The sequence below is a fragment of the Dama dama genome, chromosome 1 (assembly GCF_033118175.1).
Source record: "Dama dama isolate Ldn47 chromosome 1, ASM3311817v1, whole genome shotgun sequence".
NCBI classification, from domain to species: Eukaryota; Metazoa; Chordata; class Mammalia; order Artiodactyla; family Cervidae; genus Dama; species Dama dama.
This window is the reverse complement of record NC_083681.1, coordinates 76,972,959-76,995,512: the sequence shown is the minus strand read 5'-3', so window position 1 is coordinate 76,995,512 and position 22,554 is coordinate 76,972,959. Positions and strand designations below refer to the sequence as shown.

General features: G+C 37.0%; 3 pseudogenes; all 3 read left to right on the top strand.

The window, feature by feature from the left end:
• The first annotated feature begins 3,799 nt into the window (after window positions 1-3,799).
• LOC133064407 (olfactory receptor 10AG1-like) lies at window positions 3,800-4,768 on the top strand (annotated as a pseudogene).
• A 4,699-nt stretch (window positions 4,769-9,467) lies between these two features.
• Window positions 9,468-10,425, top strand: LOC133055652 (olfactory receptor 10AG1-like; annotated as a pseudogene).
• Window positions 10,426-20,431: 10,006 nt separating this feature from the next.
• On the top strand, window positions 20,432-21,387 carry LOC133055641 (olfactory receptor 10AG1-like; annotated as a pseudogene).
• The last annotated feature ends 1,167 nt before the right edge of the window (window positions 21,388-22,554 follow it).

Below are 22,554 nucleotides of genomic sequence, written 5' to 3'. Positions count from 1 at the left end.
GGGTTGTCATTTCCTACTCCATGAATTTCATGATCCAGGGATCAAACCTATATCTCTTGCATCTCTTGCATTGGCAGGCCAATTGTTTACCAACTGTACCACCTGGGGAGCCCATAAATAATATTACTTAGCACCCTGTTCACATCTGAGAAATAAAATGCTCTGTGTCCTCTATTCCCTAGAGAGGCTGAAGAAAAAAAATATTCTGAGTAGTGAGAGCTTTCTGGGAAAAATTAAAAAATAAATACAACAAATCAGAGAATTCAAAGAGTGATGATTTTAATCAGAAATTTAAATGTGCCAAGTTGCAGAGATCCCTTGAGTAGTGATAACTACTTTTATTTAAGAGCACTTTATGTTTAGAAAGAATAGAATATTTAAAGGCCAGTTGAATTACTTTGATGGAACAAGTAATTCCACTTACAGTAAATATTCAAAGCCTCTCTAGTGAGAAAAATCAGCAACATTTCAAGTAAGAAAGGTAAATATGAAAATGATAGTAAGGCTTAATTCTTATTTTAAAATTAAAATTAATCATGTACACAGATTTTTAATGTGTAAATTATTAATTTTACACATAGTAGTAAATATTTTTGTTCATCAAAGCAACTTCTATATATTTCTGACTCCATTAAATAAAATTTGCAATCAAATACTTATAACAAATAATGGTATTAAGTCACTTTGTAAAATATGTAATATTTTACATGTAATATTACACATGTAAAATATGTAATAGCTAAAGTCTAGGTATAGATAGTATTAAAGAAAACTTCACTTGAGCCCACATATTGTAACAAAAAAAGGTTACATATGTCCATTCAGTTTGATATTATAATAAGAGATTTAAAAGAAAGTGATACATAAAATAAAGTTTTAACCATTGGAATTCAAAGAACAATTATTTTGAAAAAATTATAGAATTCAGGATTTATAAAATAATAAAGATAGCTTTAGTTTCAACAATGTTTTTAAATTATTTTCAAGGATTGGGTTACTAATTTTTATCAAATATACAAACATATTTGAAGTATACCTTGTTTTACTCTTGAGAAATTCAAACTCAAATCTTACCTATTTTATGTTATACAAGGTTTCATCACCAAAATGTCATATCTGTATAATTAGAAATTATATTTTATAAAATACTGGAAATAATTTTATTCAGGTAATGAGTGAAATACTAAATGCTTTTATTCATAAAAATGATAAAGATTGCAATTCTATTTTTTTGTATATTAATTTTTCCTCTCTTTTAAGATTGACAATTTTAAATTAAAAGTGTCTGTTCCTTTACTCAATTTCAGAATCAAATAATGAACAATATGTTAAGTAAAGAAGCATTTTCTAAGATCTATATTGCCTCCAAGCAGGAAAACTAGGGCTATTTTCCTAGACCATGCAATAACTATTTTCCTAAATCTCAGTCCTTAGATCCTAGATCATGTAATATCAGTGGGAAAGAAAAAAGGTATATGAAAGGAATTAGCCAAATTGCAACACTATGTGCTACAAAGTTATGTACGCTCTCCCTATTAGTTCTAGAGTGGAGGTGATAATATTATTAAATTATTGGCAGAAATTTAGTGGAGACTTCACATCTAAAAGTCTGGGATTTTTATAACACTGTGATGATTGTTTTAATATCTTATTTCATTGCCACATTAACCATGTGATACCAAGCCAAGGTAAATTAGAGAACAGTTTTTCATACTGTTAAAGCAGAGAGTGAAATTTAGAATAAAATTTAGCTTTTAATAAAAACACTAATAGCTAGCTTTCAAATAGACTTTCTATGAATGCCAAAACAACTTTACGTTGCTGTATTGTACCAAATGAACTAATTCACGTAGCAATGCTAACTGCTGGTACAGCCGTTAAGTCGGTTTTGCAGCCACGTGAACCACGGGCAGGGAGATTAAGCGCTTGGCCTTGTCACACCTCTGGCAAGTGAAGCCATGGTTCAATCGCAGGCCGTCTTGTCAGGATTGTATTTTTTGTCCGTGACACTATATTTAGACTGTGCTTGGTGGAAAAACTTGAAACATAAAGGGTGGGGAACTGAGAAGCAGGGCTGGGACTCATGTTGAGTCAATGATGCCTGGAGTGTAATATTTAAGGAGGCAGTCACTTGAACAACTGGTTTCAGAACCAGCCCTGAAACTGAGCGTGTGCTCTTAGATTCTGTACTGGAAGAGTCTCATCCCTTATCTAGGTAAGACCGCATCCTACTCCTGGCCCTGATTAAAGGAAAAAATGGAAAAAAGTAACCATCAATGAGTAACTCAATACCTGTACCAAAAACAATTTTTCCAGGGAGTGTGTTACAACCCTGGCAACTAAAGATTTAAGAACATTATACCATATTAATACTTATAATTATAGGACTATGACTTAAACATATTAAAAGTGATAGGTAACTTTATCAATAATATCATATTTAATTATCTCAAATAAGAAAGCAAACAGAAAGCTTAAACAGTTACTTAATATAACAAATGATAAATAATGGAGTTAGGATTCAAACTTAAGTATGATTTAAAAAATAGGCACTGATTTGCAATCACAAAACCAATGTGCAAATGAGCAATGTATCCATCATTGCTAAATCTCAATATCCTAGCTCAAGAAAAGTGAGTTTAGAAACTGTTATCTGAATTATTATTATTACTATTATTATTATTATTATTTGAGGAACACCAAAGACATCAGAGATGCACACAGACCATGGGGTAAAGCGTGACAGGAAGTATCTCACACAGCTAGTGAACACATTCCAGGTGACCCCTCTTTTCCCACAGTGACCCTCTGAATTGTTTCTCTCTTTATCTATTCCCACACAACCTTTCCAGAATAAAACCCTCTGATAGCTCCCACATAGCATCTTACTGAAATATATGTATTTTATTCCCCTATGTACAATAAAATAAAATATTCTCTCATATTTTTTATAAACTGCCTAATAATGTGAATTGTATATAAGAACATGTATGATCAAGATCATCAAGCAATGGGAGGGAAATGAAGTGTTGAAATATGTAGCTGAAAATATATGAGAGATAAATTCTGTTACTACTGAAGTATGTAAAGTCATAGAGAAATACAATAAAATCATCAAAAAATGTAGATATTTGAGGGAATTCCCTAGCAGTCCAATGATTAGGACTCTGTACTTTCACTGCCATGAGCCTGAGGTTCAATCTCTGGTTGGGGTACTAAGATCCCACAAACAGTGAAACATGGCCACAAAATAATGTCAGTATTTAAAACTGAGATCACATAACAACACCGTGGGTCTGTCTTCAATAACTATCAGTTTGTCCAATGTCTGTGCTGAGCGGGGCATTCGGGGCTTCCCTCGTGGTTCAGGCGATAAAGAATCCGCCTGCAATGCAGGAGACCTGGGTTTGATCCCTGGGTCGGTAAGATTTCCTGGAGAAGGGAATGACAACCCACTCCAGTATTCTGGCCTAGGAAATCCCACGGACAGAGGGGCTTGGCGGGCTACAGTCCTTGGGATCAGAGAGTCAGACACGACTGAACGACTAACACTCTTAACTTTTTTGACTTTGGACTGTATTCGGAAAGAATGCTGTAAAAGATATTTCAAGGGAGAGTGTATGGTGATAACACATGGATTATAAACTGAGAAAGGGGAAATGCATAAATAATAAAATTCTTAAATTAGAAGCAGTTGCATTGATCATGAAAATCAACCTGGATACCCTGATACAATTTATAAAACAGGCACTGATCCCTGATGGTAAAAATAAAAAGCAGATAACACATTTACCCTTTTTCACAGATGGAACATCAAGAAAAAGCACCAGAAGGCAATCTCACTAAATTGATGGAATTTGTTCTCCTGGACTTTGCTGATGTTCCTCATCTCCAGAAGTTTTTATTTGGACTGTTCTTACTCATCTATATAATTATCTTGATGGGCAATGGCATCATATTTCTGATAATAAAACTAGACCCTGGTCTCCAGACCCCCATGTATTTTTTCCTTGGCAATTTTTCCCTTTTGGAAATCTGTTATGTGTCTGTTACACTCCCCAGAATGCTCACAAGTCTTGGGACACAAAGAAGAACGATTTCTCTGGTTGCTTGTGCCACACAAATGTGCTTCATCCTTACACTCGGAGCCACCGAGTGCTTCCTTCTGGCCGTGATGGTCTATGATCACTACGCGGCCATTTGTAGCCCTCTGTGCTATCCTCTAGTTATGAACCCCAAGGTGTGTGTCCAGCTAGTGGCTGGCTCCTGGATCAGTGGAATCCCAATCCAAATAGGCCAGACATGCCAGAGTTTCTCTCTGCCCTTCTGTGGCTCTAACCTCATCACCCACTTCTTCTGTGACATCCCTCCCATACTCAAGCTGGCCTGCGGGGACACTTTCCTGACTGAACTGTTGGTCTTCACAGTTGCCTCGCTGTTTGTTTTGATTCCATTTCTGTTGATACTCGTCTCCTAAGGCAAAATCATCTCCACAATCCTTAAACTGCCATCAGCCACGAGTCGGGGCAAAGCCTTTTCCACCTGCTCATCTCATCTTATGGCTGTGGCATTGTTCTTCGGATCAGCCATTGTCACATATTTAAGACCCAAGACGCAGGGCTCAGCAGGAACTGACAAAGTGTGTTCCCTCCTCTACACGATTGTGACGCCTGTGTTTAACCCCATGATGTACAGTCTGAGGAACAAGGATGTCATAATGGCCCTGAGAAAGTGGCCAGGTAAACACCTTAGTTCATGGAAAAAGTGACTTGTATTTCAGAACTTGATTTCTTATGTATGTGTTACAAATTTTCAACAGGTGTTTATCTTAAACTCAATTTATCTGTCTATAAAGTGGTAGTTATTACCAAAATAAAAATTACTTGTAACACTGAGAAACCTTTCTGTCTCCAGTTATACTGTAGTGTATGGGTCAACAAATAGCAAATCATTCGCTTGGGAATTCTATAACCTTATTGTGAAATGTTCTTTTGTAGTAAGAACTTTAGACAAGAACTGCTATAAGAGGCCCAGTTGTAATACAGACTCAGTTATATCACTTATTGGAAAGCATATTATTCAGTTCCGTAGAGTTGTCATGGAAATTTTTAAAACTAAGTCAGTAATGAACATTAATTAAAATGTTATGTATAGTTTGGCCTAGCAATTATTCTACAGAGAAATAATTTCTTAGAGTGAAAAGTACCTCTCATTGGGAATGTAGTTTAATAAATGATGTTGTACAATGATATTAGTAATTATTAGGCATCATTTATGTGTATATCATTAAATCCATAATATGATTTGTTGAGTTGATAAAACAAAAGATATTATTGAAATCTTTACATACAATAAGATGAGCTTGGAAAAAGTGATGGGAATATTCACAAGTCATATAATATATTTTCCTAGAGATGATAGTAGGGATAGGAAAGTTAGGGTAAAAGGGAAAGGATTTAAATTTTTGTAGAAGCAAGTATCTGCTATAAAAGCACAAGTAGTAAACACCTTAAACCTTACATACATACACATATTAAAAACGGTCAATACAAAAATAATCATCATTGTTCATTATGGAAATCACAGAGTAAATCATTCTATGTTTCCCTTTGTTTTATTGAAATTGTGCAGTTTATTACAATAAACTTGTGCTATTCAGGTAATCGAAATAACACATGTGTATTCATTCTGGACAAGGAAAATCGCAATTATTAGTCATGTGTGCTATTTCTGTAGTTACATATTTTTCAAAACTCCATGTATATATAATAATCCTTCATATAGACAGGCAACAGATCATTGCAGAATATGACCTGTCGCCATTACTCAAAGTTAAAAAGTATGATGAAGCTTGAACCGTTGCTTTTAAAGTTTGTTCCCATAAAAATATATGCCAGTTCTGTGCACATTTATGTGGCACTGGCTACTTCCACATGGATAGGGAGGTTCAGTAACACTTCCTCCCTGGGAGAAAACAGCCAGATGACATGTGACCAATTCTGATAATAAAGTGAAGAAGGAAAAACCGACTCTTGTTGAGAACCAAGTAAAAAATAAGTCACCACGATTCGCAGGTAATACGGCTATCATAACCTACTGAAATCTAATGGAAATGACTGAATACAGGGGAGGGTAAAAGAAAGAGAACTGTAATAACAGCAACACCAGAATCCCAGAAACATTTCTAGGCAGAAGTTGGATAAATCCTGAAACTACTATATGTTGAAAAGATTGAGACAGAAATTAAGAAATCCTCTCTTTTTTCTGTCCTTCCTGCCTAATTAAAAGAAAACAAAAAACTTTTTTTAGAGAAAAGAGATAACTAATGGGGGGGGGGGGGCAACATTTAAAAATACTGATATATCAATAAGATATGATTGGATCTCTCTCTTTTTATAGAGAATGGCAAAATAAGAGTGATATCTTGCAGCATTATGACTTTTTTGGGTAGATACTGAAGTTTCACAAGCTAAAAATGTCAGTGGACAGCTTCAGAAATTATTTTCACTTTGGCTTGGCAACTAACAAACCATATCTAAACTAGTTACCACATTCAGTGGTAATAGCTTGCCAGAAATCTGTATCTGTATCACTTGTTTTTAAAATACAATGAATGTGTGCAAATACTATCAATGCTTTGTAAATTACAAATATCTTTATTAGCAACATAATCTTTTGTTACTACTTTGCATTGTACTATTCACAGAACAAGTCACTTATAATCCTGAGAAACTAAGCAAACACAATTTTATTATTTAGAAACACGAAAACAGATATTCATTTATGTAGGTATATCTGCTTGTCTGTGTGTGTGAGTGTACTTTAGGATAATATTGCTTTTGTGGACTGAAGTCAAGTGACAACAAAGGATGGGAAGGTCAATAATATGTGCAAAATCTTTCCAAGATTAATAGCCTGATTCGGGGAAAGTGAAAAGTGAATATGTCTTCACTGTGCATCTGGATTGTATTAATAGCTATGGATTCTTTGCTGGAAAAGAAAGTTCAGGGAATAATGGTAGACATCTCTTTCTTTCCTTTTTTTAAAGGTATCTGTATATTTATATTTATATAGGTATATGTATAATTGTTTCTTGGAATAGTGTTTTGCAATATGTAACTTTTATATCGATAAACTATTTCTTTAGCTGTGACATGAAAGCATGTAAGCTTATTTCACTATCGTATAATTAGTACAGAGAACATATATGGAAATAGAATAATATAATTGGAAGATAAAGAGAAGGTGAACATATGGTCTAAGGGAAGAGTTGAAAAAATATATAAATTATGAAACAAACTTTTAGAGAGATGATGTTGAAATTTCAAAAAGGAAGATGATTGAGCTTTTCCATAATAAGCTTTATACACAAAAGATATGCATATTTATATCTGTACATTTATATTTTGTGTTTAAAGCATTTGGATAGATGATAGATACATAGATAAAAAGAGATTGTGTATGTGCATGCAATAACTCAGATGTGAACTTTTCTAGGTGGATTCATTGAACTAATTATATTTAGAATGATTAAGGTTGTCATATACGGCCTTCCCCAATGTCTCAGGGGTAAAGAATCAGACTGAAGTGCAGGAGCTGCAGGAGACTTGAGTTTGATCCCTGGTTTGGGACGATAGCTTGGAGAAGGGCATGGCAACCCATTCCAGTATTCTTGCCAGGAGAATCCCATGGATAGAGGAGCTGGGCTATTGACAGTCCATAGGGCGGTGCAAGCAGACACCACTGAAGTGACTCAGCATGCACAAACCAGGTTGTCACATACATATATGTTGTTGTTGCTATTCAGTCGCTCAGTTGTGTCCGACTCTTTGTGAGCCCACAGACTACAGCACGCCAGGCTTCCCTGTCCTTCACCATCTCCCGGAGCCTGTTCACACTCATGTCCATAGAATTGGTGATGCCATCCAACCATCTTGAACTCTGTCATCCCCTTGTCCTCCTGCCTTCAGTCTTTCCCAGCATCAGGGTCTTTTCTAAAGAGTTGGCTCTTCGCATCAGGTGGTCAAAGTATTGGAGCTTTAGCTTCAGCATCAGTCCCTCCAATAAATATTAAGGATTGATTTCCTTTAGGATGGACTGGTTCGATCTTCTTGCAGTCCAAGCTACTCTCAAGAGTCTTCTCCAACACCACAGTTTAAAAGCATCAATTCTTCGGCACTCAGCCTTCCTTATAACATGTGTCTTTGAGGGTCATTATTCTGTGACAGCCAACATACTTGACAAAACAGAGAATCAATTAATAACTGCCTCATATATTGGATTTCCATACTGAAAGTATATGTAAACATTAGCAAACCACTGAATATCTAGAAGAAATGGACTAGCCATCATTGTCAACCAAAGAGTCCAAAATGCAGTACTTGGATGCAATCTCAAGAATGACATAATTATCTCTGTTCATTTCCAAGGTAAACCATTCAATATCATGGTAATCCAAGTCTATGCCCCAATCAGTAATGCTGAAGAAACTGAAGTTGAATGGTTCTATGAAGAACTACAAGACCTTCTAGAACTAACACCCCCAAAAATATGTCCTTTTCATTATAAGGGACTGGAATGCAAAAGCAGGAAGTCAAGAAACACCTGGAGTAACAGGCAAACTTGAACTTGGAGTATAAAATGAAGCAGGGCAAAGGCTAATAGAGTTCTTCCAAGAGAACATACTGGTCATAGCAAACACCCTCTTCCAACAACACAAGAGAAGACTCTACACATGGACATCACTAGATGGTCGACACTGAAATCAGATTGATTATATTCTTTGCAGCCAAAGATGGAGAAGCTCTATAAGTCAGCAAAAACAAGACCGGGAGCTGACCGTGGCTCAGATCATGAACTCCTTATTGCCAAATTCAGACTTAAATAAAAGAAAACAGAGAAAACCACTAGACCTTCAGGTATAACCTAAATCAAATCCCTTATGACTATACAGTGGAAGTGAGAAATAGATTTAAGGGACTAGATCTGATAGACAGAGTGCCTGATGAACTACGGATGGAGGTTCATGACATTGTATAGGAGACAGGGATCAAGACCATCCCTAAGAAAAAGAAATGCAAAAAAGCAAAATGGCTCACTGAGGAGGCCCTACAAATAGCTGTGAAAAGAAGAGAAGCCAAAAGCAAAAGACAAAAGGAAAGACATATGCATTTGAATGCAGAGTTCCAAAGAATAGCAAGGAGAGATAAGAAAGCCTTCCTCAGAGACCAATGCAAAGAAATAGAGGAAAACAATAGAATGGGAAAGACTAGAGATCTCTTCAAGAAAATTAGAGATATATTTTCTTAAAAATATATTTAACATTAATGAAAGATATATTTCACTACACTTTCACAGGTCTTACTAGTAATAGGTTTTGTTTCTTTAGGGAATTGGAAAAATAAGAGGACATAGAATCCTGTTTATACAAAAGGAAACAAAAGTCAAAAAGTGAAATAATGGTACTTCGGATTGAATCATTCCCACAGATGAAATATGAAGAGATGGAAGCAGAAGACAACATATCCACAGTTATACAATTTGTTCTCCTGGGGTTTTCTAACCTTCCAAACCTCCAAGGGTTACTATTTGAGGTGTTCTCCATCATTTACATCATTATATTAACTGGAAATAGCCTCTTAATAATAATAATTTGCCTTGACCCTGCACTGCACAAACTCATGTATTTTTCCCTGGCAAATTTTTCCTACTTGGAAATCTGTTACATGTCCATCACTCTCCCTAGGATTCTGGTGAACCTTTGGACCCAGAACAGGAGCATTTCTGTGCTGGCCTGTGCTGCCCAAATGTGCTTCTTCCTTATCCTCGGAACCACTGAGTGCTTCCTCCTGGCGGTGATGACCTACGACCGCTGTGTGGCCATCTGTGACCCCCTGCACTATCCCCTGGTCATGACCCCAAAGACGTGCCTCCAGCTGGCTGTGGGCTCCTGGGCCAGCGGAATCCCAGTGCAGATAGGGCAAACGTGGTGGATCTTCACTCTGCGTTTCTGTCATTCTAACCAGATCAACCACTTCTTCCGTGACGGGCCCCCCATTCTGAAGCTGGCCTGCGGGCACACTTTTGCACGTGAGCTGTCGGTGTATGTAGTAGTTCTGCTCGTTGCTGCAGTGCCTTTTACGTTAATACTTGCCTCTTACAGTAAAATCATCGCACCATTCTGAGGCTGCCAACAGCCAGAAGAGACAAAGCCTTCTCCACGTGTTCTTCTCGCCTGTTGTGCTTTTATTCTTTGTATCTGCTGCCGTTACCTACTTAGGGCCCAAATCCATTCACTCTGCAGGAGGTGACAGACTGCTCTCCTTGTTCGACACCATAGTGACTCCGGTGTTAGATCCCATGATATACAGCCTTCAGAGCAAGGATGTGATTGCAGCATTGAGACAATTGTTACTTAAAATATAGATTGAAGGCAGGAGGAGATGGGGACCACAGAGGACAAGATAGTGGAATGGCATCACTGACTCAATGGACAACAGCTTGAGCAAACTCTAGGAGACAGTGAAGGACAGGGAAGCCTGGCATGCTGCAGTCCATGGGGTTGCAAAGAGTTGTACTTCACTGAATGACTGAAAACAGTAAAAGTATAGTGTGATGAGTATATTTATAAATGTTTTAACTGCTTGCCACACAGTTATCAGAGAATGGTTTTAAATATTTTCCCCTTAAAAACTTAACCATTTCTAGCTTATAAGATACTTTAGATAGTTTAAAATAATCCACCGTTGACTCTGCTTAAATATTCTTTGGGCTTCCCTGGTGGCTCAGACGGTAAAAAATCTGCCTGCAATGCAGGAGACCTGGGTTCGATCCCTGGATTGGGAAGATCCAGGCAGGAGGGAATGGCTACCCACTCCAGTATTTTTGCCTGAAGAATCCCCACGGATGGAGGAGCCTGGCAGGCTAATTAGTGAAAGGGTCTTCAATATTTCATACCTAAATAATCCTCTGTTGTGAATAAAGAGTAATGTTTGTTACATACTTTATGAAAAAACAAAAGAGAATTCAAGTTGTTAAGACTTTTGGCTTAAATATACCTTAAAACATGCAAGATTCCTTATATTTTTCCATTTTTATTTTTGGCACTTTTTGATTCAATTGCATGGAAACTGACCAGTAGCAGTTAAATAATGACTATTTGAAGGAGGAATTGAACAAGTGAATGAGCGAATGCATGTTACCACGCCCTATGTCAGAGCCCTGGCAAAATCTAGAGGCTTCAAAGAATCAGTAGTCACTAGGAGTATGTTTATTTAGCCAACTATACCCTCATGAGGAGTTACTTCAATCATCATACCAAAAGAAAATTTTTCATGCACTGAGTACTTTTCCTAACTGCATATTATAGAAGAATCTCCCTGTTTGTCTCAACACTTTTACTTTGTATATATTTCTATATTCTATGTAGCAATTTTGGCCCCAAAATAATCTGCTTTGAATTATTTCATCTTTTCATCAGTGCCTTCCAAACTACCCCTATGCTATTTCATATTTTAAAAATAAAATATATGTGCTTTTAATGTGAAGAAAATGTTAGAAGTTATTTTAAGAATTACACAAAGCTTCCACAATTGAATTTACATTAGTGTGCCTTGCCTAACCCTCTATGTTTTTAACCTTCTCTAAGTGATATAATATTTAAACCTTTGAACTGATATTCACCAGGAAAATAAGCATCTGTCAATAGAATCATTAACAGGTATCCTCCCAATTACATTCAGATGGCACAGTGGTAAAGAATCTGCCTGCCAATGCAACTGCCAAGAGCAACTCACTCCAGTCTTCTTGCTTGTAAAATTCCATGAACAGAGGAGCCTGGTGGGCTGCAGTCTAGGTGGTCACAAAGAGTCAGATACGACTGAGCACACACACACACATAAGCACAATCAGCAACTCATTTGGAGAATACGTCCGCTGGAAGTTCTTTTGACAATTATGCTCTTTTGTTGTTTTAGTTATAATTGAACACATGTGTATAAGGCAATGTTAGCTCCTGTTTTGAAGCTAGTTATGTTTCTCTTCTCAGTCCATTTGCTTGCTTTACCATCTAGGTAGTAAATATGGTGTACCAGGTTTAGTTACTTATGCATTTGATTCATAGCGTCTATATGTATAAATACCTTCTAATTAAATGTTTCATATGTTTATATACTTTTATATATAGTCCATAATGTAATCTAGGATGATGATTATAATAAAGATGACAAAGATGACAATCTAGATGGAGAAAACAATAATAGTTTTGTTTCTGAAATTTAGGAAAGCAGGAATCACAGCCCCATGGAAATAGTTCTGTCCCCTAAGTTCACATTATGTACCTTTTATGCTTCAAACAATTCCCAATTTACATTGTTACATAACATTGAGCAGCACTCCCCGTGCAATAGGCAAGTCATTGTTGGACATCCGTTTTAAATACAGCAGTGTGTACATGTCACATTTTTTTTTTTTTTTTTAGATTCTGCAAGTAAATGATATAATACGATATTTCTCTTTCTATGTCTGACCACACTCAGTATGGCAGTCTCTAGGTCCATCCATGTTGTTGCAAATGGAATCGTCTTACTCTTTTTAACAGCTAAATAATAAACTGGGGAAAATTCTGAAAGAGATGGGAATACCAGACCACCTGACCTGCCTCTTGAAAAATCTGTATGCAGGTCAAGAAGCAACAGTTAGAACTGGACATGGAACAACAGACTGGTTCCAAATAGGAAAAGGAGTACGTCAAGGCTGTATATTGTCACCCTGCTCATTTAACTTATATGCGGAATACATCATGAGAAACGCTAGGCTGGAGGAAGCACAAGCTGGAATCAAGATTGCCGGGAAAAATATCAATAACCTCAGATATGCAGATGACACTGCCCTTGTGGCAGAAAGTGAATAAGAACTAAAGAGCCTCTTGATAAAAGTGAAAGAGGAGAGTGAAAACGTTGGCTTAAAGCTCAACATTCAGAAAACTAAGATCACGACATCCAGTCCCATCACTTCCTGGTAAATAGATGGAGAAACAGTGGAAATAGTGGCTGACTTTATTTTTGGGGGGCTCCAAAATCACTGCAGATGGTGATTGCAGCCATGAATTTAAAAGACACTTACTCCTGGGAAGAAAAGTTACGACCAACCTAGACAGCATATTAAAAAGCAGAGATAGGTCCGTCTAGTCAAGGCTATGGTTTTTCCAGTGGTCAGGTATAGATGTGAGAGTTGGACCCTAAAGAAAGCTGAGCACCAAAGAATTGATGGTTTTAATCTGTGATGTTGGAAAAGACTCTTGAGAGTTCCTTGGACTGCAAGGAGATCCAACCAGTCCATCCTAAAGGAGATCAGTCCTGGCTGTTCATCGGAAGGACTGATGTTGAAGCTGAAACTCTAGTATTTTGGCCACGTAATGCAAAGAGCTGACTCATTTAAAAAGACCCTGAGGCTGGGAAAGATTGAAGACAGGAGGAGAAGGGGACGACAGAGGATGAGATGGTTGGATGGCATCACCCACTCAATGGACACGAGTTTGGGTAAACTCCAGGAATTGGTGATGGACAGGGAGGCCTGGCATGCTGCGGTTCATAGGGTCACAAAGAGTCAGACACAACTGAGTGACTGAACTGAACTGAATATCAGGTTTTAGTACCATTAATATGTATGTTGTGATTGACATTTTGGATGTTCCAAGGGAAATGTGCTTTTCTTTTCTGTGAATGCATTTAACCCAACTTCATATGATGTCTGAACTTCTGTGGATATAGACACATGTGAACATAGACACATTTCGTAAGCATCTTGCAAGAATTTAATATATTCACAGGTCAGTGGGAAGAGTAGTAAGAAAGGCCCTGGAATGACCTACTGATATTTCAAAGAAAAGTATTGCATGTGTCTCTAAGTGTGGCTTTCATAATTATGATATTCCACAGGTAGATATTTGATGATCTGAAAGCAGTTGTTTGACAAATATCTTACATTTTAAATAGTATTTCATTTTGTAATCTGTTTTGTTGTTGTTGTATAATTCTAACATGTAAAAGCATTGTTAAACCTGCAGACTTTACATATTTTCTTATAATTTGGTTCACAACAACTATGACTCCCTCATCATTACTTGAAATAGTAGCCCAAAGATAAAAATGATTTCAAGAGATATTAATAATACCTGTATCTATACTGATCTGTGCTTATTTTCAATTTATTTTTGTTGTGAATATTCACACAGTTCTAATAAGCTCCTACATCTAAAATTTTATCAAGATAAAGTCAGCAAAATGTTTATAAAAGCTCTCTAAAGGAAGAGTAAGTTGTCCCAATTGCCTTCAAAAATATAAAGTCAAAGTCAAAGTCCCTCCATTGTTTCCTACTATTTGTGACCCCATGGACTATACAGTCCATGGAATTCTCCAGGCCAGAATACTGGAGTGGGTAGTGTTTCCCTTCTCCAGGGAATCTTCCCAACCCAGGGATTGAAGCCAGGTCTCCCACACTTCAGGGAGATTCTTAACCAGCTGAGCCACAAAGGTAGCCAAAGAATATTGAAGTGGGTAGCCTATCCCTTCTCCAGGAGTCTTCCTGACCCAGGAAGGGAACTGAGGTCTCCTGAATTGCAGGCGGGTTCTTTACCAACTGAACTATTAAGGAAGCCCAAATAGAAAATACAAGCTAAGAGGGAAAACATTTGAAAGTTGCATATATCAAATAAGAAATATATAGAAAGATTATGGAAATAACTCTCAAAGCCAACAGGAAGAAAAGAAGCAATCTAACATCAGATGTATGAGTTTTTTTTTTTCTTCATTGGTGTATCATTTGTATTCAATATTGTGCTAGTTTCTACGGTATAATAAAGTGAATTAGCTATATGTATACATATGTCCCCTCCCTCTGACCCCTGACATCCCATCATCTAGGTCACCGCAGAGCAATGAGTTGAGCTCCCTGTGGTTTAAAGCAGGTTCCCACTAGCTCTCTGGCCATCATCAAAAAATCTACAAACAAGAAATGCTAGAGAGGGTATAGAGAAAAAGGAATCCTCTTGCACTGTTGGTGGGAACTTAAATTGACACAGCCACTGTGCAGACCAGTATGGAGGTTCCTTAAGAAACTAATACAGAACTGCCATTGACCCAAGAATCCCACTACTGGGCATATACCCTGAGAAAACCATAATTCAAAAAGACACATGCACCCCAATGCTCATTGCAGCATTATTTATAATAGCTAGGACATGGAGGTAATCTAAATGTCCACTAAATGTACAAGACTCTTACATAGATATTTTACTAAAGCGGACAGCAGAAGTCAAATAATCACATAAAGGATACTCACTGCCATTAGTCATTATCAAAATGCAAATAAAAACAAAACTGAGATTATGCTACACATGTATTTCAATTGTTAGAATTAAAATAAAACAAATCACAAAATAATATAATTCAAAATTGGTGTGTACATATATAACACTTGAATAGCTTTCAATGCATGAGCATCAAATTTCTAAACTATGTCTTTATTAATCTTCATAAGAGTATAAATCTATTCCTACTTCCTATAGTTAAATCTAATATTTTTCTCCATTGTATTTTGTGAGTTTGTGTCTGTGAGTTTGTTTGTAGGGCGTGGTACAGAAAATACTGTTCTTTTACCTGGTAGTCTCTGTACTGAGAGTTACCACAATTAACCTGAGGGCATCCTTGGCTGGGGAGACAATATAGTAACTTCTTGGAGTTCTAGTTTGTGACAAGTGAGGGCAGCTGATAGAAATGGGAGTCTGGGCTGGACAGATGGCAGCTCAGCTAGAAGTATTTGCATCCTCTCTCCCAGTTCAGTGTGAAATTGTGACTAATGCTGATGTGAGGGGTCATGTCTGGAAGTTCAGGATTCTGGTTCCAGTTTGCACACCTAAAAAGGAGTGAGTGAGCATTCCCTTGTATCCACCTGTCGTCCGGGAGGCACTGAGGACTGCCTGACCCATGTGGACCTAGAGATGGAAGATCCGTATTGAAGACAACACAGCTGCCCCGACGGTCCTGGATTTCTTACCACAGAACACTTAGAGAGAGAAAAGCAAACTCCCTGTAAGGCAGTGTATATTTACATCTTTTTAGACCATCTTTATTTTATAAAAATAATATATCAATCATCATAAATCATTGCTTTGCAATGCTTCTATTTCTTAATAATTACAAAATACAGGAGGAGAGACGGAGAATTTAGAGAACGCGTGGTATAGACAGTTATGGTTTCTCTTGTTGTACCAAACTTCTTGAGTGGCATGCAGAAAGGTTTAGTTCAATTAGAAAGTAACCTGGGGAAGAAGCTGATCCCAAGAGTAAGAATAATTCCTATTTAAAGAGCACTATTAGTTATGAAGATAGCAGATATTTTAGAGGGTGGTTAAGCCTGGTATCAAATACTTGGTGTCAAAAATTACCTAACTACCAAAAAAAAAAAAAACACAAAACGTTCACAGCTTCTATCAGCTTTTAATTCAAAAGCTCAATTAATAAAGGTAAGCATTGTATTTAACTTCAATCTAAACAGGTAAGCATGACTCATTTTTGTCCAATGTCAAATTTAGTTTTAAATGTACCTATTTATATGTAACATCAGACAAAAAACACTCATTTCAGAAAATTTAGCAAGGAAACTTTTGTTGTTATTCTTGTTTAATTTCAAAACCCTGATTCAGATAGCCTTTTTAATTTTCTGATGCACATTATTATATTATAAAATAAAAAATTACAAAAGTACTTTATAATATAGTGGGCCACTATACCAAAGTTTACCAACCTCGGCATCACTATCATAATTATTTAAATGCTAACCTTTATTAAGTGATTGCTATGTGTTAAGTATGTAGTTAAGAAGTTTGCATGTTTTAAACCTGGGGTTATCTCATTAAAATTAATTGTATATAACTAAGGAATAAGATAGTAAATGAACTTTATTAAAAGGATTTTGCATCCTATTAACATAAAATACTGTTTGTTAAAAATAACTTTTATGGTAACTGAATCTGACAATATGAAAGAGATTTTGGTATGTTTTCATTTTAATCTTTAGAAACTTCAAATAAGGAATTCAGCTCAGTTCAGTTGCTCAGTTGTGACTGACTCTTTGTGAACCCAAGGACTGCAGCACGCAAGGAATTAGACTTCTGGAGTCACCAGTTTTAGACTTTTACTTCCTATCCTCAATTTGATTTTACAAACCTGCTTTCAATAGCACCACGTACATTTTAATGATAGATGATGTACTTGCTTATTATAATCCTCACACAGTGGAAAGACCAGAAAAGCAAACATGAGTTATTTGGATAAAAACAAAAGTGACTATGTAAGCTGAATAATTTAGTGGCTCTTCTTTCTGAGTGTAGCAGTAGTACTCTCTAAAGGTTTGTGGAGGTTGGAAACCAACAATGCAAAATTTGAGAAGAAAAATTTTGATGAGATTTTTATAAAACTAAGCATAACTTGGGTAGGATTTGAATAACTTTAATATTTCTTAATTTAAATATGATTTTACATTGATAATTCCACTTAAGATTCATAAAATCTTGCTGCATTTGACAAAGAAAAGCAAAGTTAAGAATAAAAAAGATTTCAGTAAATTAAGAACACTGTATTTTTTATTGTAAGTTCTGTTTTTTTACTTCTTTTGGCTGTTTTTTGAACCTGAGTTTCAGTATGATTTTCAAATGTACTACCCTGTGTGAAAAAGTGAAAGTGTTAGTCACTCAGTTATGTCCGATTCTTTGCTACCCCATGGACCGTAACCCACCAGGCTACTCTGTTTATGGAATTCTCCAGGCAAGAATACTGGGGTGGGTAGCCATTCCCTTCTCCAGGAATCTTGACCTAGGGATATTCAAATGTACTATCCTACTTGAACAGAAAGGAATAATTTAGATAGAAGTACAAAAAATGAGAGAAAACCTTTTATTAAAAGAAGATACAATAAAATTAACAAACAAACAAACAAAAACAACTGACAGTAGTTTCTGAAGGCAGAGGTTAACTCATCAATGTAGGGCATGGTGCATACTGGACTGAAAAGACTGAGAGCTCATTCAACAAGCAGTTTTAATCAGTATCCAGGTATTACACTCTACATTGAACTAAATGGGTGAATAAACATGGATAAAGGTGTCAGGATAAGGTTGAAAAAAATAGGCACTGTTTCATGGTCTTATACACATAAAATCATATCTTAATAATGTCACCCATCAGACCCCCATTTCTGATCATTTTAAAGACTCAGTTAAAGCGTTTTTATATTTCTTAACATCACATTTTCATTGGGAAAATTCTATAATAATGAGTTAAGTTTAAATACCTTTTGATCCTTAATATATACTATATGTAAAATATAAATATATATAAGTAGTCTGAAATACTGCAGATGATAAAACAGACTCCTATTTAGTTTTCCTTTTCCTGCTGCTGCTGCTGCAGCTGCTAAGTCGCATCAGTCGTGTCCGACTCTGTGCGACCCCAAAGCCGCAGCCCACCCGGCTCCCCCGTCCCCAGGGAAAAGGAACTCCTTGGGATGCTCAAGGTTTGGATGGACTGCTCCTTCCGCCCCACATGTGTGTCTACACTTCTGCAGCTGAAATGCTGACCCTCGTCCTCACTTAAAACTGTTAGAATACGGATACAGGTTTGTCTCTTCTTTGCAGTGGCTTTGTCTTTGTGAACTTTCAAATTAGTTAAGACATACCATGAAAGTTATGCATGATATACTGAAAACAATGATGTAGTTTGTAACTTCTACAAGAGTGGGTGAAAAGAGTATAATTTCTATATACACACACACTCTACAGAAGGTACACTTGAACTGTACTGGTCTAAAAAGATTGATGATTCTTTCAACAAGCAATTTTAATCAGTATACAAGTACTACAGTCTATACTGAATTAAATAAGTAAATAAAACAGGAGGGTACAGGAGCTTGTTCTGAATTTGGGGTACAAATCCTCACTTACATCTTGGGACTATTGTAAAGAAACAATCAAGTTGATTCATTTTAATTTATTCAATAAATTAGGAAATTGCTTTTGTGAGAAAATATACTATATACTCCATAGAAAGATGTATAGAATATCACAAGAAGCTTAAGATCTAGCTATAGCAAAGGACAAGTACTTAACAAAGATGGGAAACCTCAACTCAACATATTCACATTCACATAAAAAACATACACAAAAACACACACACACACAAAAAAAACACAAGAATTAATGAATTACATGGGGCCAGCAGAACAACAGCAATTTCCAGGATGTGAGTAATTCAGGAAGATCTCAGAGATGAACTGTGGTGATGTTTCGTTCATGCAGGAAGTGTGTGAGAGGTGAGCATTCTAGTTAGAACCCCTAGCTGGAACTTAAGTGCCAGATGTACCTACTTCTTCTCTCTTGGGTGTTCCTGGACAGAAGATCAGCTTAATGATTCTTTTCTCCAAGTTGGAAAACCTGAATTAAAAATTATGACTACTGGAACTTCCCTGGTAGTCCAGTGGTTAAGTCTCCCTGATTCCACTGCAAGGGTCCAGATCTGATCCCTAGTCTGGGAACTAGGATCCTACATGCCATGTGGCCAAACTAAAACAAATACATGAATAAAAAGAGAAATTAGATATTAAAAAAAAAATCTATGACTGTTGCTTTCATAGACGTTACATTGAAGTACACTCTTTTAAAAGATAAATCGTATCCCATAATACTCAATGGTCAGCTCATTAATTTGGTTTTATAGTAAATGAGCTGAATATGTGTAATGTCAAAGACAAACAAGGTTTAGAAATACCACTGGAAGATCATCATTTTAAAAATTAACTATCTTTATCCCCAAAACAATTTTAAGTGGCTTACAAAATATTTACAGGAATAATATTAATTTTGAATTGATAATAATGGAAAACAGAATAGAGAGGTGAAAATAGCATGTCAGTTGAAAACATGAAATCATTGTTACAACTGAACGTAATTTTCAATTTGAATTTTTAAATGTTCAGATGAATAGCAAAACTGCAATCACGCATCTTCAGAATCAAAGCAATAAAATAATATATGGTAGAGAAAACAGAGACTGAAGTTTTTTCTTTCAGATAGGTTTAATGATAAATAAAGGTAGGGAGGCGGGAGGGGAGATCAGGATGGGGAACACATGTAAATCCATGGCTGATTCATGTCAATGAATGGCTAAAACCAGTACAATATTGTTAAGTAATTAGCCTCCAACTAATAAATATAAATGAAAAAAAAAAAAAAAGGTATACTTCTCTGTACTTCTAGAGCACCTGGCATTATAAGTTTGGTTTTTATAGGGAAATGAAAAGTAAGAAGACATATAATCTAGTTTATACACAAAAAACAAGAGTCAATAAAAATGAAATGACAGTGCCTCTGATTGAATCATTCCCACAGATGAAATACGAAGAGATGGAAGCAAACGGCAACATGTCCACAGTCATCCAATTTGCACTACTGGGGTTTTCTGATCTTCCAAACTTACAAGGGTTATTATTTGGGGTGTTCACCATCACTTACACCATTGTTTTAATTGGAAATGGCCTCTTAATAATAATAACTTGGCTTGACCCAGCTCTGCAGAAACCCATGTATTTTTTCCTGGCAAATTTTTCCTCCTTGGAAATCTTTTACGTGTCCGTCTCTCTCCCCCTAGGATCCTGGTGAACCTCTGGACTCAGGACAGGAGCATTTCTGTGCTGGCCTGTGCTGCCCAAATGTGCTTCTTCCTTGTACTGGCAGCTACTGAGTGCTTCCTCCTGGCGGTGATGGCCTACGACCGCTGTGTGGCCATCTGTGACCCCCTGCACTACCCCCTGGTCATGACCCCAAAGACGTGCCTCCAGCTGGCTGTGGGCTCCTGGGCCAGCGGAATCCCAGTGCAGATAGGGCAAACGTGGTGGATCTTCACTCTGCGTTTCTGTCATTCTAACCAGATCATCCACTTCTTCCGTGACGGGCCCCCCATTCTGAAGCTGGCCTGCGGGGACACTTCTGTGCAAGAGCTGGCAGTCTATGCAGTAGCTCTGTTGTTTGTTGGCGTACCTTTTATGTTGATCCTTGCCTCTTATATCAGAATCATCTGCACCATTCTGAGGCTGCCAACAGCCAGAGGGCGAGCCAAAGCCTTCTCCACGTGTGCGTCTCACCTGTTGGTTGTGCTTTTATTCTTTGGATCTGCTGCCATTGCCTACTTAAGGCCCGAATCCAGACACTCTGCAGGAACGGACAGGCTGCTCTCTCTCTTCTACACCACAGTGACTCCTCTGTTCAATCCCGTGATATACAGCCTTCGGAACAAGGATGTGATTGCCACACTGAGAAAATTATTACTGAAAAAGTAGTGTGATGAGTTTATTTTAAAATGCTTTAAATACAGGCCACAGGGTTATCAGAGAAAATTTTTAAAAATCTCTACATTTCCCAGTTTAGAAGTTAACCATTTCTTTTTATTACTGTATTTTTCAATTCAGTTCAGTTCAGTCACACAGTCATATCCAACTCTTTGCGACCCCATGGACTGCAGCACGCCAGGCCTCCCTGTCCATCACCAACTCCCAGAGTTTACTCAAACTCATGTCCATTGAGTTGGTGATGCCATCCAACCATTTCATCCTCTGTCATCCCCTTCTCCTGCCTTCAATCTTTCCCAGCATCAGGGTTTTTTCCTATGAGTCAGTTCTTCGCATCAGGTGGCCAAAGTATTGGAGTTTCAGCTTCAGCATCAGTCCTTCCAATGAATATTCAAGACTGATTTCCTTTAGGAAGGACTGGTTGGATTTCCTTGCAGTCCAAGGGACTCTCAAGAGTCTTCTCCAGCACCACACAGATCAGCCATGATTATTCCTATATCCCTCCCCCACACCACCCCTCCAGGTCATCACCTGAGACTGGGCTCCCTGCGCTACACAGCAACTTCCCACCATCTCACTCCTGATTGTGTAAATATGTTGATGCTACTGTTCCATTCATCTCACTCTCTCCCGCCGCCACTGTGTTAGTCCATTCCCTACATCTGTGTCTCCATTCCTTTCCTACAAAGGTTCATCAGTATCACTTTTTTTTAGATTACATATATGTGTATTACTTACTAAAGAAGGTTTTACAAAATCGTGAAACACTGCTGTCCCAGAAGTTTGATCACTGGTTTTCAATCTTCTCTACCAGACATAAAGCAAGTCATTTAGCTATTATTTTTTCCTTTCATTCTTTTAAAAAACAAAATTAAAATGAGTATGAAGCTTATTTAAAAGCACATGGCTAGCTACACCATCCCACCAGAAGTATTGCTGTGTGAAATTAAAAAAAAAAAAAAACACACTGTTTTATTGCACAGGCTTGAATACAATTCTAAAGGAGAAAATACACATTCATGTTTCACAGTGTTTGGTGGTGGTAGATTGTACCTCTTTAGTGACTTTTCAGCCAGTGCAGAAGCTCTTTTGTGGTAGGAAATGTTGTTCAGAAGTGCAAGTTTTAATATTTTAATGTGTGTGTTATGATTGAGCACT